The sequence below is a fragment of the Ruditapes philippinarum genome, unplaced genomic scaffold (assembly GCF_026571515.1).
Source record: "Ruditapes philippinarum isolate M1 unplaced genomic scaffold, ASM2657151v2 ctg2221_1_1_1_1, whole genome shotgun sequence".
NCBI lineage: Eukaryota > Metazoa > Mollusca > Bivalvia > Venerida > Veneridae > Ruditapes > Ruditapes philippinarum.
Genome location: NW_026853193.1, coordinates 107,071 through 122,077, shown reverse-complemented (window position 1 = coordinate 122,077; position 15,007 = coordinate 107,071). Strand labels below are relative to the sequence as shown.

Below are 15,007 nucleotides of genomic sequence, written 5' to 3'. Positions count from 1 at the left end.
TGTAATTTATTTTCCTACATAATATGCTATCCTAAGTTATTCTCTAGGATATATGTCCGTCGCACAGTGTGCTTTCAGCATTTTGACATGTATCCTACGTAAGAGGTTTAAAGTCCTAATTAGGCTTTTTAGTTGGGACGTAGTCCCAACTAGTGCACTTACAGACCCGAAATTTCCAACCATACAGGGTAACGCCCACTGCTGTGACGTTTCATCACCACTCTAAATGCTATATTGTATTCTAACATATCAAATTAAGCTGAATTCATAGTGATCACCCGACCATGACCGACGCATAACCGCCGCGAGTGAAAAATAGTGCTCTGAATTTCTGAAAACTTCGATTTATTGCTAACAGAAGTGGAGACAAGAAATTTATTTTTTGAAAATAATGTGCAATTGAGCTTGAATTACGGTATTAGAAACGTAGCGGATATAATTTGAAAGGTCACATAATTCTATGAATGGGATAGTAAATTAATTGGGTCATAGTGCTTGACGGCTTGCAATATTTAACTTACTCATCCGCCTTATCATCACATTTTTTTGTATTATATTCCAGAATTTTTGAAAAAGACATTATTTATCGGATAAATTGTGTAGTTTATAATTGCAAAGTGGATATTGAAATAGAATTAGCCAGAGATGTAGATAATATATTCGTCTCTGAATTAGCCGATAATTAGGTTAAATGAATCCGACAACTTCCGGTATATTTTTCGACCTACTTCACGAGCATAATTATCAGCCTGTTAAGCTCATAAGGTATGTTATAAAGCAAAATATGTTATGAATTTGATGACTAATAATATTATGTTTATTTATTGATGCCAATTTGTTTCCGAGGACTAAAACTTTCGTAAATAATTTCGAAGTAATTTGGAGATCTCGAGTCTTTCGTACCCAAGACATTTCGATCATACTTAGACTGCAAAACCGACAGATTTTACAAACTGATATTACACAGATGTCTGCCTTTACAGGAAAACCGGCATATACGCCTACAATTTTTTGGTCTTGTTACGGCCGTTACGTCTCTACCAAATGGGGCACATTCTTGAATATTTCAGAATAAATTTATTTTGACCTTTATAAATTATTATATATCCTCGATTGATGTATATTCGCGGTATTAGGCACATTTGTGAGAAATAATGTGGAAAAAAGATATATAATAAATTATACACATAATGTTTGCTTACAATTGGCCTTTTTCAATTTCAAGTCAGTTCAAGTTTCACCAACTTACACTCGTATTTGTCAGTGGTGACTTTAAATAATAAGCGTCTGTCATGACCGCCGCCATATTGGAACTGTATGTTAATTCGCGGACGACTACAAATACGTCATTGTAGGTCAAATCAGTGCACATGACAAAAATCCCAGTCACTTTAAACTGAGAAAATATCAATATTTCAGAACAATGTTGATTTTTTATATCTATTTCTTATTTGCAGTTTTATTTTGTAAACATGTAAGAAGTAGTAAAAAAACAAAAACAGCCGATAAATTCGATTTTCACCTCCCCTATGACCCTCATTTCCGGCAAAAGATTTAAGTAGGTCAAGTGCTTGCACATTGTAATCTAAACATGTGATTACATCTTAAAGTTTGATGATGACATAAAAGTTATTCTGTCAATTATATTTTGGTCAAATAGGCTTAAAGTTAGACCTAATTAATTTTTAAATGAAGGAAATGACACTTTTTGCGTTAGCTGATATGGGTATCCAAAATCGGTCAGTAAATATATTCATAGCCTCGGTTTGGGAAAAAAAGCATGGCCGACTGACCTTCACATCTTGAAGAAATTTCCGGAACTGGGAATTGTTTGACAAACTTTTCTAAGTAAATAAAAATGGATTACTTATAAGGTAGATATTTGGGCATAAGTAAAATCATGTTTTTTTATACTTATTAGAAAATAAACAATAAACTGCCCATTTTTGTGTGATTTGTGATGATTTGATACACGAAACATATGTAGACACATTTTGCGAGAAATATTACGTCATTGTCGGGCAGGTGCGACGAGATTTTACGAGATTATCCAAGTGTAAACAAAACCCGCGAATTTATATACACCGCGATTTTACATACATCGACGATATATCTATTTAAAGTCTAGCCATTTCATGTTGGGTTAGTTCTGGCTTCCATAACTTTATATGTCGCTTTTATTTTGACGTTGCGACAGGTCAAGCAGAACTATAAAACCTGTTCGCTGAAGTATCTTTAGCTAATGTTGGGTAATCTTTTTACAATTTGAATAATTATTCTGGAAAAACGAAGTGCGCAAATGATCTAAAGGTTTGTACAAAGATTAGTGTTCTAAACATTCATCAAATGGTACATTTATCTGGAAAAAATATTTCAGTCCCATCATAACAAAATACCTCAATGCCATGGAACCCCTTTAAATTGAATTACACTTTTTTTAAATGTATGGGTAAATTCCATTTTCAGTGGTTGAAATTTTTCCTCTTTTCTGATTAATCAAGCTATAGTTTCCCATTTATAAAGCCACAGGTTGTTTTGAAAGTTGAAAAAAAAAAATCACTGCCACCTTGATAATTGTTAACCTGAAAAATCTTCAGGCACTTAAAGGGATTTGAACCCCAGACCTCTTGATTACAAGGCAGACACACAACCATGTCGCGAAAATGTCAACACAACAGCAAGACTGTTGGAAATGATCTATACCTGTTCTCAATACATGGTTGAAGTAATTTATCAGTGTAAATTAGACATTTTATATGATTTAACAATTTTTGACACTACTGATATTCACATTTTTTTCACAAATCTACATGTAAAAAATAGATATCATAATAAAATGATAGAACATTTTCTATTTTAGTGGTAATACTGTGGAGTAATATGAAGAAATATTATTAATATTCTATTATCATAATTTTTTCAAATTTTAATTATGTCATTACATGCTGTACACAATCATAATTATAGTGTAAACATATATATACATTGTATAGACACATATATACATTGTATATACCAGAGACGTTAAAATACATAAAATGTATTTATATGTCTCTGTATATACACACACTAAGAGAGTAGTATTGGATGATTTTGAAAATGAAATCTCTAAATTGATATTTTCAGGGAAATAAAAGATTATTTACTTTAATATTCACTTGGAAAGGCTGGTACATGTAGCTAGAAAAAAGTACAGTATAAGATTAAAGAAAGACTAGAAGATTATTACAAACAACAGGTACTTATATAATATTTAATGTATATTTCACAAACCAAACTGTTTTCCAAAAAAAATTAATGAAACATGCATTTTTACCAGTGTCACCACGGGTCAGATTAACAGACCCATTCCCAGTGGCAAATAATGCCAAATATGCTTTTTTTCTTTTCCAAGTTTAGAAAAAAATCATAAGTCAAAATTCCGTTATCAAAGCTGACAATTTTTCTTCACTCCATTTCAATCCAATATGGTACCAGACAGATGATGTTCACAGAGCTACAGATAAGCAGGGTATCTGGGTATTTACCCAATAATTTTGACCAATTTACCCAATTAAAATAAAAGTAATACAAAAGCAAATCAAAGGCTCAGTACCCATTTTGTTTTGATTCTGTAGGGTATGTCCAATATCTCGGAACCAAATTCACCTGGCAAAAACAGCCAAACAAATCTAAAATAGCCTGTTTCCCTTTCTGTACTTTCATTTTCCATTTGTTTACTGGGAGCTGCTGAGTAAACTATTTTTTTTACGGAAAAGCTTATATTTTGAAGAGATAATTACAGTGTGGCCCAGACTAAGGTCAATTTTCTTTCTGCACTTTTTCTTTCTGTGAGAAATTTTTTCAGCTAAAACAAGCATACATCATTATCTGGTTATGGTTAATCTACACAATTAAATAAATTTTTCAATGATACCCAATTTGTTTCTGTGTTACCCAATTGTATGCCAAGTCCAGGGGTAAATACCCAATTACTTCAAAAGCTTATCTGTAGCTCTGGTTCAAAAACACATTCCATTGTCAATTTTTTATGTATTTTTTATGCTTTGAATGATATACAATGTGTTGGATTAACAACTTTGTACATGGTACTAAATATTTTTCCCAATCAAGATGCAAAATTTCTTAACCCATTACTTCATGAGCATTTTGTGAAAAATGGCTGTTTCCATTGAAAAGTCTCCCGTTACAAGTTCAAATTGCTATAATACTATAAAAACTGCTTCAACACTAATCAAACTTGGCACAAATGTTGACTGGACCATTGCCCTATCAACAACATGCTCAGGCTTAAATTTTCTGTTACCCATGGCAACGAGGGGACATCTCAAAATTGCCCAAAATCACTATTTTGCCTCGATTTTTTTCAATCAAAATTGATTTCAAAGTGATGCCACTTCTCAATGGATTGAGATATAGTCAAATGCTTTTCAGCGTTGGTTACACGTTACCTTATGATCAATCTGGGGTCATTTACAGCCTCTCACAAGTCCAAAATTTTCTTGGCATCATGCTTAGAATGGTTTCACACGGGTCAGTAAGACCGATGTACACAATGTACTGTCTGCACATATGTGTCAGAAAAAAAATATCACAAAAAGGAATTTAGTATTACTATGAGTATTTATTAAAGAAATTGTATTTTTAAATATTTTTAAATAGTATTATTGAAAGTCATTTTTGTATGACAGACACACAAAATCTAGTGCTCTGCATTATAAATGTAAGAAGAGACAAATAAAGATAAGCATTTTTTTGCAAATTATTGCACTTCATATAATTTTTATTGCTTTTTTTTTAAGGTGGACATGTGTCACTGTCAAGCTAATGAAGATAAGCATCACACTCGGTGGGAATCTCCAGTTTCCAGATGTAGTGATCATAACTGTATAGGCCACCATTAACACTTTGGACTAGTTGGAGTATTTTAGAGAGCTAGTCTGAATTGAATCCCCTGTCAATAGTAAAGGCCAGTCATGATCATTGTGTTGAAGGAAAATGTTAAAACTCGGATTTTCCGCTTAACCAATCATTACTTTACCTTATATTCAGTGCGGTAATGTAGGAAATGGTTACTTTCTGGAACGGAGCTGTCAATTATTTTTAATTTTTTAGCTTGTTAGTGTTATCGTCGGACAGTTGTGAAGTAAAGACATCGCAGTTTGACTGTATACAAGTTGCCTTAAAGAAAGTATGTCGAAATCTTAACAGTTATTCGTTGATTTTGTAGAAATTGACCAGAATTCACCTTTGTTTACATGCATCGCTTGGATGTCGAAAACGACATGCAATGACATTTCAGTGAAATTTGGAAACTTGCTCGTATTTTGGAGCATTTTGTAGGATTTCGATGAAGTAAAAAGTGTTTATGATAGGATACATTATTCCTAGAGACAACCACAAAGATAAAATAGTGATCTGGTGTATTTTTACCGAACAGTTCTTGTTTGTTTTGCATGATATTTTTCTCTCGTTAGGGACCTTTATTCTTTATATATAGTATTATGAGCGTATATATGGGTAAATGTGGTATATAGTGCCTGTGGTTTTATCATGTATCTTAGCTTGCCTGGGGTTAGTATCTCGAAGCTATCGTTAGCATAACGACTATCGTATACCACTCGTTAAGGTTTTCACCGCTATCTCGACTCTCTCGTTATTAACGAATAATCGTTAACATCCCCAATTATTAACGAATACCTTGAGGGTGTCGTAAGGCTCTCGTTACTATCATTTTGACACAAAAGCAAGAAAGGTGCGATTTTAAAGTACATAAAAATGAGAATTATATCATTTTATTGATAAAAAATGATGAACCGACATAAATATAGTAGATCTATTGTATTTCTTTTTCTCAGGAATTTTCACAGGCCCGTAATAGATTTTATTGTGTAAATTCACTCAAAGAACTCTTTAATACAATTCCATAAAAAATATCATTGATTATTTGAAAGAGATAAACTTGTATTCTTGGATCTAATTAATTGGCTCATTTTTATTGTCATTTACAAAGTTTTACATAACATTTTAAGCCTATTATAGCATTCGACACGATATGGCCAGTTATGTGTTGACGATCCTTAAAAATCCAAACAAACAAAATTTTTCTCACATATCAAACATATGTAAAGGTTCTTAACATTTTAATTTAAGACTTATATTTGAATGCGGATGAAAAAAACATATCATATTAACTTAAACAGCGAAAGGAATAATCTCCGTAATGTGTAATTTTGCACAAGAAAACATAAATGAATATATGCATACATCATGCTGAAAATTCAACAAAATTCAAACTAGTTACAAAATTATATTTCGAAAAGTAAACTGTGACGTATTAATTACATCATGAAGAAAAGTGCATTACGTCAGCTGCAAAAATCGTCACCACAAAAAGGGATGTAATATATAGAAATGTTGTTTGTTTATCATTTTATATTAACATATATTTCACTCGCGAACACCAGTTGTTATAATTTAACTCGTTATATTTTAATTTATAATACAGCAAACATCCTTTGTTTAAAACAAAACGAAAATTTATCCATATATATTAACAGCAGCCAAGTATATATTTAGTAATACAGATTTTTGACAGGTTATATAGCCGTATATAAACGATAACCCGAGCCGCCAAGTGAGAGTTATATTGCAAACAAAATTATATCGGCCATATATCCTGTTAAAAATCTTTATAACGAATTTACAATACTGCAGAAAAAAGAGAGATTTCTTAATAAATTGACAGCAGCTATGTATATAAACTATATAAACGCCAATTAAAATTGACGTACCAAACTTGCAGTAACAAACGTGCAGTATTATAAAAGATTTTATAATACTGCACGTTTGTCACGTCACTTTTCATTGGAGAATCGTGACATTTTTATAGTTTTATATACACTGTTTCTGGCAAGTTTCTAAGAAATCTCACTTTTTTCTCAAAAAAAAAGGGAAGTTCGCGGTTTTATAAATTCGTTATAAATATTCCTGACATGTTAAATGGTTGTAGGCATTATAACCATCGCCTAGCGGCTCGGGTTATATTTCCAAACAGTCGTTTATGTAGGGCAATATTACCTGTCAAAAAATCTTTATAAACTAATAATATAAACGTCATGATTATCCAATGAAAATCGACTTTACATATTTAATATATATTTATGCTTATGAAGTAATTGTTTTGCTCATGGTTGCCATTGTTAGGCGCATGACGTCTTTGCAGCAAGTGGGATTTTTAGAAAGAATTGCTGTACATATGTTTGTCTAAAGGGGTAAAATTTCATTATGTTTTCGTGAAAATATAGTCCACATTTCACTCAAACGGAAAGCAACAATGAAAGCAACATTTTCAAATTTGAATATTGACAGTTATACTTACACCCTAAAACAAACATAGTGCTATAGCCTGAAGAATGAGGGATGGTTATCTGTTCTGATTTTTTTGACTGGTATTGAGAAGAAGCTCCGCCAGAATATTGGCTTTAACTATGTAAAGAGTTTTAAAATATCTGACTACACTGGCAGCCTCTGCTGCTAAATCTTCAGTCTCTGCGGTTCTATATACAGTCGTTTTTTTGCAGTTTCTATGTTAAGTTCCCGCCCCGCCCCTCAATTAGAAATCACGCCTGTTTCATTGGAACTTTCAACAGGGGCAGTTCCAATGACTGTTCTCTTTTTTTTAAGGAACCGTTTTCGTAGGTTTACCACTTTCACAATTGATATTATCAAGGCAATCGGGATTTTCATCGCAAAACAATTTTATATTGCTAGACGACAGACCGGCGGATCCTGCACGTGTCGTGTGATTGTGTTCCGGTTTAGCATGATCGTAACCTTATATTCACCTTCGTCTACGCAAAATACAATCGCAACTACTCGGCCCTTTCCGTCAGTCTTCGGATAAGGACCTCGAACACAATAGCATGAATACACAGAACGGATGCGGTATTCCGGTCTAACCTACGCTAAGAAACTAAACATGTAAACAAATAGTAATTTAATGCTGGGAGTTGTTGACACGTTTATTTCCAATATATGTAGTAAAAGTCCACCTGAAATAAGTGAATTCAAAGGTACAAAAGCAAACAATATATTATTTATATATTTACTAATATGTCTGTGAAACCGAAAGTACAAAAAACCAACCTGTTGACATTTGGTCGGATTTATTTAAAAATGAACATCAGAGGGCATATTTAAATAACAAATTGTTGTCGGACATATTTTCAAGCATAAGAGTACCGGAACAGACATTAGATGTCAAATATATACATTCGTTTTACATTATCTCTGTTTCTGTTTACATCAGTAAACCACGTGGTAGAACTACTTTCAATCCGTATTGTTTCCGAGGTTAATATTGTAGATAATAGCCGAGGCAGTTCCGAATGCGCAAAATAATGATTCGGTGAATATAAACAAGAGCTGTACACAATTCTCGGGTACATGTATTCAAGTGATAACACAACGCAATCGTTAATAACTAACGAGTTAGCAACGAACGATTGCTTAACTACTGCTTTCGAGATACCCGCGCTAGTCTCTCGTTAACCAACCCTCCGTCAATCGTTAGCACGTTCGTAAACGCAAATATAACGATAGCTTCGAGATACTAACCCCTGGTGTAATAAGTAATAAACCTGAGAATTGAAACTATAAGAATAAATTGTTGTTATTAGTCCCCTTCTATTTTCATTAAGAGGGGACTAAAGGCTGACCCATTTCTGTATGTCAATGAAAGCTGAATTTTGCTATAACTTAAATGGTACAAAAGTAAGGTTCATCATACTGGTATCTGATATAGAACTATACAGAGATTTAGCATGTTATTATAATTTATGCTCCTGAAAGGGAGAGAATATAGTTGCGGTCTTAACCATCTGTCGGTATGGACTCGAGTAATATTCTGGATAAATATCTGTGTTCATTCCATACAGACTTGTACTTTTGGGGAAAAAGGTTGCTCATGGGAGGAAAATATGTTTTTAATGGTGTTTTTGAGATTTTAGTTGATAAAGAAACAAAAACATAGTCTGTACTTAGGAAGACATTTGTCCTTCACACTCTTGTCCGAAATATGAATATAACTAGATATGTTTTGAAGGGATTTTATGTAAACTTCACAAAGTGATGGAGACTTTTAAGAGGAAGTGCAATGTTCAAGAAACATAACTCTACCTTGCTTCATGTTTTAATTATATTCCTTAAGTTAAAAATGCTTATTCCAAACTATCACTGAATCTACATCAACTTGAACGACTCGAATTTTCCAATGTGTCAAAGAACCATAACTCAATTCCTTAGTTTTTAGCTCACCTGTCACAAAGTGACAGGTCAAGCTTTTGTGATCCCTTTTCGTCCGGCCGTAAACTTTTTCTTTAAATGACATCTCCTCATAAACCACTACGCTAATTTCATCCAAACTTCACAAGAATGTTCCTTTGGCTGTCACCTTTAAAAATTGTGCAAAGAATTTAATTCCATGCTGAACTCTGGTTGCCATGGGAACCGAAAGAAAAAAACTTTAAATATCATCTTTAAAAAAACCTTAGAGCTAGAGCTTAGATATTTGGCTTGAAACATCCTTTAGTGAGTGTCTACCAAGTTTTTTTAAATAAAAGCCCTGGGTCAAAATTGGCCCCGCCCCAGGGGTCATTGATTTTCCCTATGTGCATATAGTAAAAACTTTATAAAATCTTCTTTTAAAGAAACCCATAGAGCTAGAGCTAAAGATATTAAGCATGAAACATCATCTAATGAGTGTTTTACCAAGTTTGGTCAAATAAAAGGCCCGGGGTCAAAATTGGTCCTGCCCCAGGGGGTCATTAATTTTCTTTAAATGCATATAGTAAAAACTAAAAAAAATCTCCTTTTTAGGAACTAAAAAGAGCTAGAGCTAAGATATTTTGCATGAAATATCTTCTAGTGAGTGTTTACAAGATTGTTAAAATAAAAGCCCTGGGGTCAAAATTGGTCCTGCCCAGGGGGTCATTAATTTTCTTTAAATGCAAATAGTAAAAACTTAAAAATCTTCTTTTAAAGAACCCAAAGAGCTAGTGCTAAGATATTTAGCATGAACATCTTCTAATGAGTGTCTACCAAGTTTGTTCAAATAAAAGCCCGGGGTCAAAATTGGCCCTGCCCCAGGGGATCATTGATTTTCCCTATATGCATATAGTAAAAAACTTCAAAAATCTTTTTTAAAGAACCCAAATAGCTAGAGTTTATATTATAAGTTGAAAAATCTTCTAGTGAGTGTCTACAAAGTTTGTTCAAATAAAAAGCCTGGGGCCAAAACTGGCCCTGCTCCAGGGTTGTCATTGTTTTTAACAGTATGTGTTAGTAAAAACTTAAAAAATCTTCTTTAAAAAAAACCAATAAACTAGAGCTTTGATGTTTAGCATGAATCATCTTCTTATGGATGTCTTCCAAGTTTGTTCAAATAAAAGCCCTTGGGTTAAAACTGGCCCTGCAGGGTGGGGGGTATATACAGGTGAGCAACCTCAGAGCCATCATGGCCCTCTTATTTAATTATCTACTTTATTATACATGTACTTAATTATGCTTGTCCAGAGAAATACTGGAAAAGAGTTTGATGAAATTGATTAAACTTTTACACAGCGAAAATAATCAAGTGAAAGAAAGTGTTTTTTTCAAAGAACCCTAATTTGTGTGTCGCCTTGAAAAGGTGACATAATAGGGGTTACTTTTGTCGGCGGCGTCTGTGTCGTTGTCGGCGTCCCCTAAAGCTTGTCCAGAGCATAACTCAGTCACTATTAGTCTGATTGACTTCAAACTTGGTATGCATGCTTCTTTTAATAACCCGAAGTGCAGTGCACAAGGACCGGTACTCTGCAGTACTTATTTTTTGAGTTATTGCCCTTTGTTAATTTTCATACTTTAATTTTGTCCGAGCCATTTCTCTTCAACTAAAAAAGCTATGGACTTGATACTTCATAGGATGATAGATCTCATTAAGAAGAAGTGCAGTGCACAAGAACCAGTACTCTGTACTTCCTAATTTTTGAGTTATTGCCCTTTGTTAATTTTCATATTTTATTTTTTGTCCGGGCCATTTCTCCTAATGATAAAAGCCATGGACTTGAAACTTCATAGGATGATAGGTCTCATTAAGAAGAAGTGCAGTGGCACAAGAACTGTTACTCTGCATTTCTTATTTTTTGAGTTATTGCCCTTTGTTTATTTTCATACTTTAATTTTGTCCGGGCCATTTCTCCTTAAGTATAAAAGCTATGGACTTGAAACTTCATAGGATGATAGATCTCATTAAGAAGAAGTGCAGTGCACAAGAACTGGTACTCTGCATTTCTTATTTTTTGAGTTATTGCCCTTTGTTGATTTTCTTTCTTTATTTTTGTCCTGGTCATTTCTCCTCAAGTATGAAAGCTATGGACTTGAACCATCATAGTATGATAGATCTTATTGATAAGAAGTGCAGTGTTTAGAAACTGCTGCTCTGAACTTATTCTTTTTTTAGTTATTGCCCTTTGTTATTTTTCATACTTCATTTTTGTCCTGGCCTTTTCTCCTAAACTACATTGCTCACAAGGCGACACATCTGACTCGCGGAGTTCTAGTTTCTAGCTTAATTTTACAATTATCATCTCTTAAAATACATGTACAACAACTTTTAAAATAATGGTTGTCTGGAGTAAATCTTTTCAATGATATCACACTCAAACTAAATACAGTTGTAGAGACAAGTGAGCAGAAGTCTTGTGTCAAATAACCATAATTCTACATTACTTAGTTTTTGAATTATCTCCGTATATATTTCATGATACTGTTCTGAGAGAGGATTAAAATATTGAAGGAATTTGATTGAAACTTTATAAACGTTATACAGTGAAAGAGATTAGCATGAGAATTGCAGTAAACAAAGGCCATTATAAGTTCTAATGACATGGTCACATTCATATAATGTGATGCAAAAAATATTGACAATTTGAGTGTTTACTTGATACTGATACAGAAAATTTGATATATATCACAATTGATTATTTTTTCATAGCTTTGTCTCCCTTTATAATGTCATGTGTTAAAATAGTCAAGCTTGCAGTTTCCTCTGGTAGCTCTAATTTCACTTGTTGCTCTTGTCAAAAAAGGCCAATAACGGTTCATGATCGACCTACACGTACATGTAACCTAAATATTATATTTAAACATGTGTGTCATAGAATAATTGTATCAACTATTGTTCATTTACTGAATTGTGCACTTTATATTTATCAACCGGCAACACCCTTCACTCATTGAATTATCTGCCCCGAAATAGAAAAAATAGTTATTTGATCCTTCATACGTCCCAACTGCAGTGCCTTCAGCACTTTGATTTATCTCCTACGTAGCTCAAGATACCTACGTCGGTGAATATATAAATGGACACTTACATGTTCTTGGTTACCTAATGCTTAACATAAAGACAGGAAACGAACGTCACCAATAATGTAAAAAAAACGGCTACGTTTACATCAGAAAATAGAGAAAATAAGAATCCCTAAAGAAAGTTCAAAACAATAAAATTGAAAATCAGTAAATGTTGCAGGCACGGTTTCATTTAGCATGTTCATTGAGGTTACTGTCAATTGTAAACCCTCCCTTATGAGGGATCAGAGATGAGACTTTTCCTGAAAGAGTAGAATAGAAAAATACAGTATGACAATAAGCATCCCTTTTGTATATGAGACATGTTTTTAATTAGCATAACTACTGTTCTGTTTACAGTTTTTTGTTTATATTTTTTTGCAGTGTTGGGCTTTCTTTAGCGATTCTGTTTCTCTATTTTATATTTTTACTATTTGAATTTTTCTAGTTGGGTGGTTCCAATATTCCTACTTGAACAATGTTGAATCACCCTAAGGATATGCTGCTTGCTTTTTAACTTTGAATTTTGGTTTCTTATCTGTGCTATGAAGACTCCATAATCTCTGATACCCTTAAAAATCCATTTTGTTTAGTTCCGACCATTTTTTTTTCATTTAGGGCACACGCTTTCTATTTCTTAGGGACAATACACCGATTTTCATGCAGTGGCAAGAAAGTGTCATTTTAAAGGTATTAATGATAACTGCCGTATGAACATATCTGCAGATGTCTCTAAATTAAAAATGTTGCCAAAATTATAATCCTAAAAATTAGTTAGAAAGGATGCTTTCATAATTTCTAGTTAAATTTCAAATATGAATAATCCGGTGTCAAAAAGGGCACACAGACTAAATATTGAAAATCCGATGTTACATTTATAGCTCAAATCTCTTGGCAGTTCGTGAGTTAAACATAATTTACCGTGGTAAAACCCTAGGTCACAAAAAACCCTTGTGAACACACGAGGGGCTTACGTTTTTGTCTAAATATCCTAGAAATTGGCCCGAATGGTTGCTTAGATGATTTCCAGCTCAAGTTTGCAAGTTTGAATATGGGTCATCTGAGGTCAAAACTTCGGTCATAAAAAGCTTAAATATGGGCAAGCATTGTTAACACTCTAAAGAGCAATTGAAGCTTAACTATGAAGTGAGTTGTAAACACACACATTAACTGGCTGCAAGTAGATCAGTGAGTTGCGGGTAGAACAATTGTGTGCTTGGTAAGCTTCCTTTTTATTGTGCAATCGACAGCTGCACAAAATATTAATCTTAAATTAGGTCAATGAAAATAGATAAAAAAAAAGAAAAAAATATCTTTGTATAATCCGGTTTATTTATATATTAAGTTCTACCTGCATCAAACCGTAAATCTCGCTATATGTTTACGGGTGTGATAATAAGGGTGTTTATCTCTGTGTCAGGGGCGTCTTAGTGGTTAACGTCGTTTGCTTCAAACCACTTGCCTCTCACCGCTTTGGGTTCGAATCCCTACATTGACTTTGGATTCTCTCATGTGAGGAAGCTATCCAGCTAGCTTACGGAAAGTATGTCGTTCTACTCAGGTGCTCGTTTGTGCCTGAATAATGCAAAGAAGGGCACCTGAGGTTCTCCTCCACCAGTAAAGCTGGAACGTCGCCAAATGACCTATACTGTGTCGGTGTGACGTAAAACCCGATCAAACAAACAAATCTCTGTGTCAAGTGAAACATTACAACGGTTGGGTCACAGTCATCTCATGGAAACTGCAAATTTAACTTTATATGCATATTTAAAGATCCTGAAACTCCTGCAATATGGTTTAGTATAAAAAATATGGTTTCCTTAATTATTGCATGATTTGGAACTTTTCCTTTGTTCTTACTAACCCATTATACTCAGTACACTTCAATGAGCATTTGAAAACTGTATAGATATATAACAGTACAGTTTTTTCATTGATTCATATAGGGAAAAAACTCGACTGTTATATATCGGTCGAGTTTTTTCGCACCTGTTATATATCAATGCAGTTTTTTCATAGAGGCTCCAATGGGGAAGTGGTAACAACCATTCCCAGTAGCAAAATAATGAAATAAAGTAAAAAATGAAATCAATAAAATAAAAAAATATATATATATATATATACAAAGAAAAATATAAACAAAGATAACTAATGAATTGAAATTTACTCTCATTTAATCAAAAGGTACATCCGCTGAATGAATTATTTCCACTGAAAAAAGCCCTTTAATCTTGAATTAATATTGGTAACAGTTTACAATCCGCGTCTGATATTGGATGTCTTTTGTATATTTTTTTGCGGCAGCGAAAACAACTTGAAAAAAAACTGCCTTATCATTAATAACTGTAATGTAGTGAATGATTTATTTATTTATTTATTTGTTTGTTTCTATTACAAAAAAAGAAAACATTAGGTCATTGCGATAAAACAATTATAGTATATGAAACTCGTTAGTAACGGGGGTATAACACTGGCTGGGGCAAGATCTCGGGATGTTTCTGCAAAAACAATTGTCTCGGCCTAACGGCCTCGCCATTTTTTAGCAAAAATACCCCTTGATGTCGCCCCAGCCAGTGTTATATCCTCGTAACTAACTCGTTTCATGTACTATAAGTAATAG

The 15,007-nt window shown here is 33.4% G+C and overlaps 1 long non-coding RNA gene across 1 annotated transcript; it reads left to right on the top strand.

The window, feature by feature from the left end:
- The first annotated feature begins 282 nt into the window (after window positions 1–282).
- On the top strand, window positions 283–5,545 carry LOC132736027 (uncharacterized). Its single transcript, XR_009626529.1, has 3 exons — window positions 283–765; window positions 3,127–3,238; window positions 4,803–5,545. It is a non-coding gene; the product is annotated as an uncharacterized LOC132736027 (long non-coding RNA).
- Window positions 5,546–15,007: the final 9,462 nt, after the last annotated feature.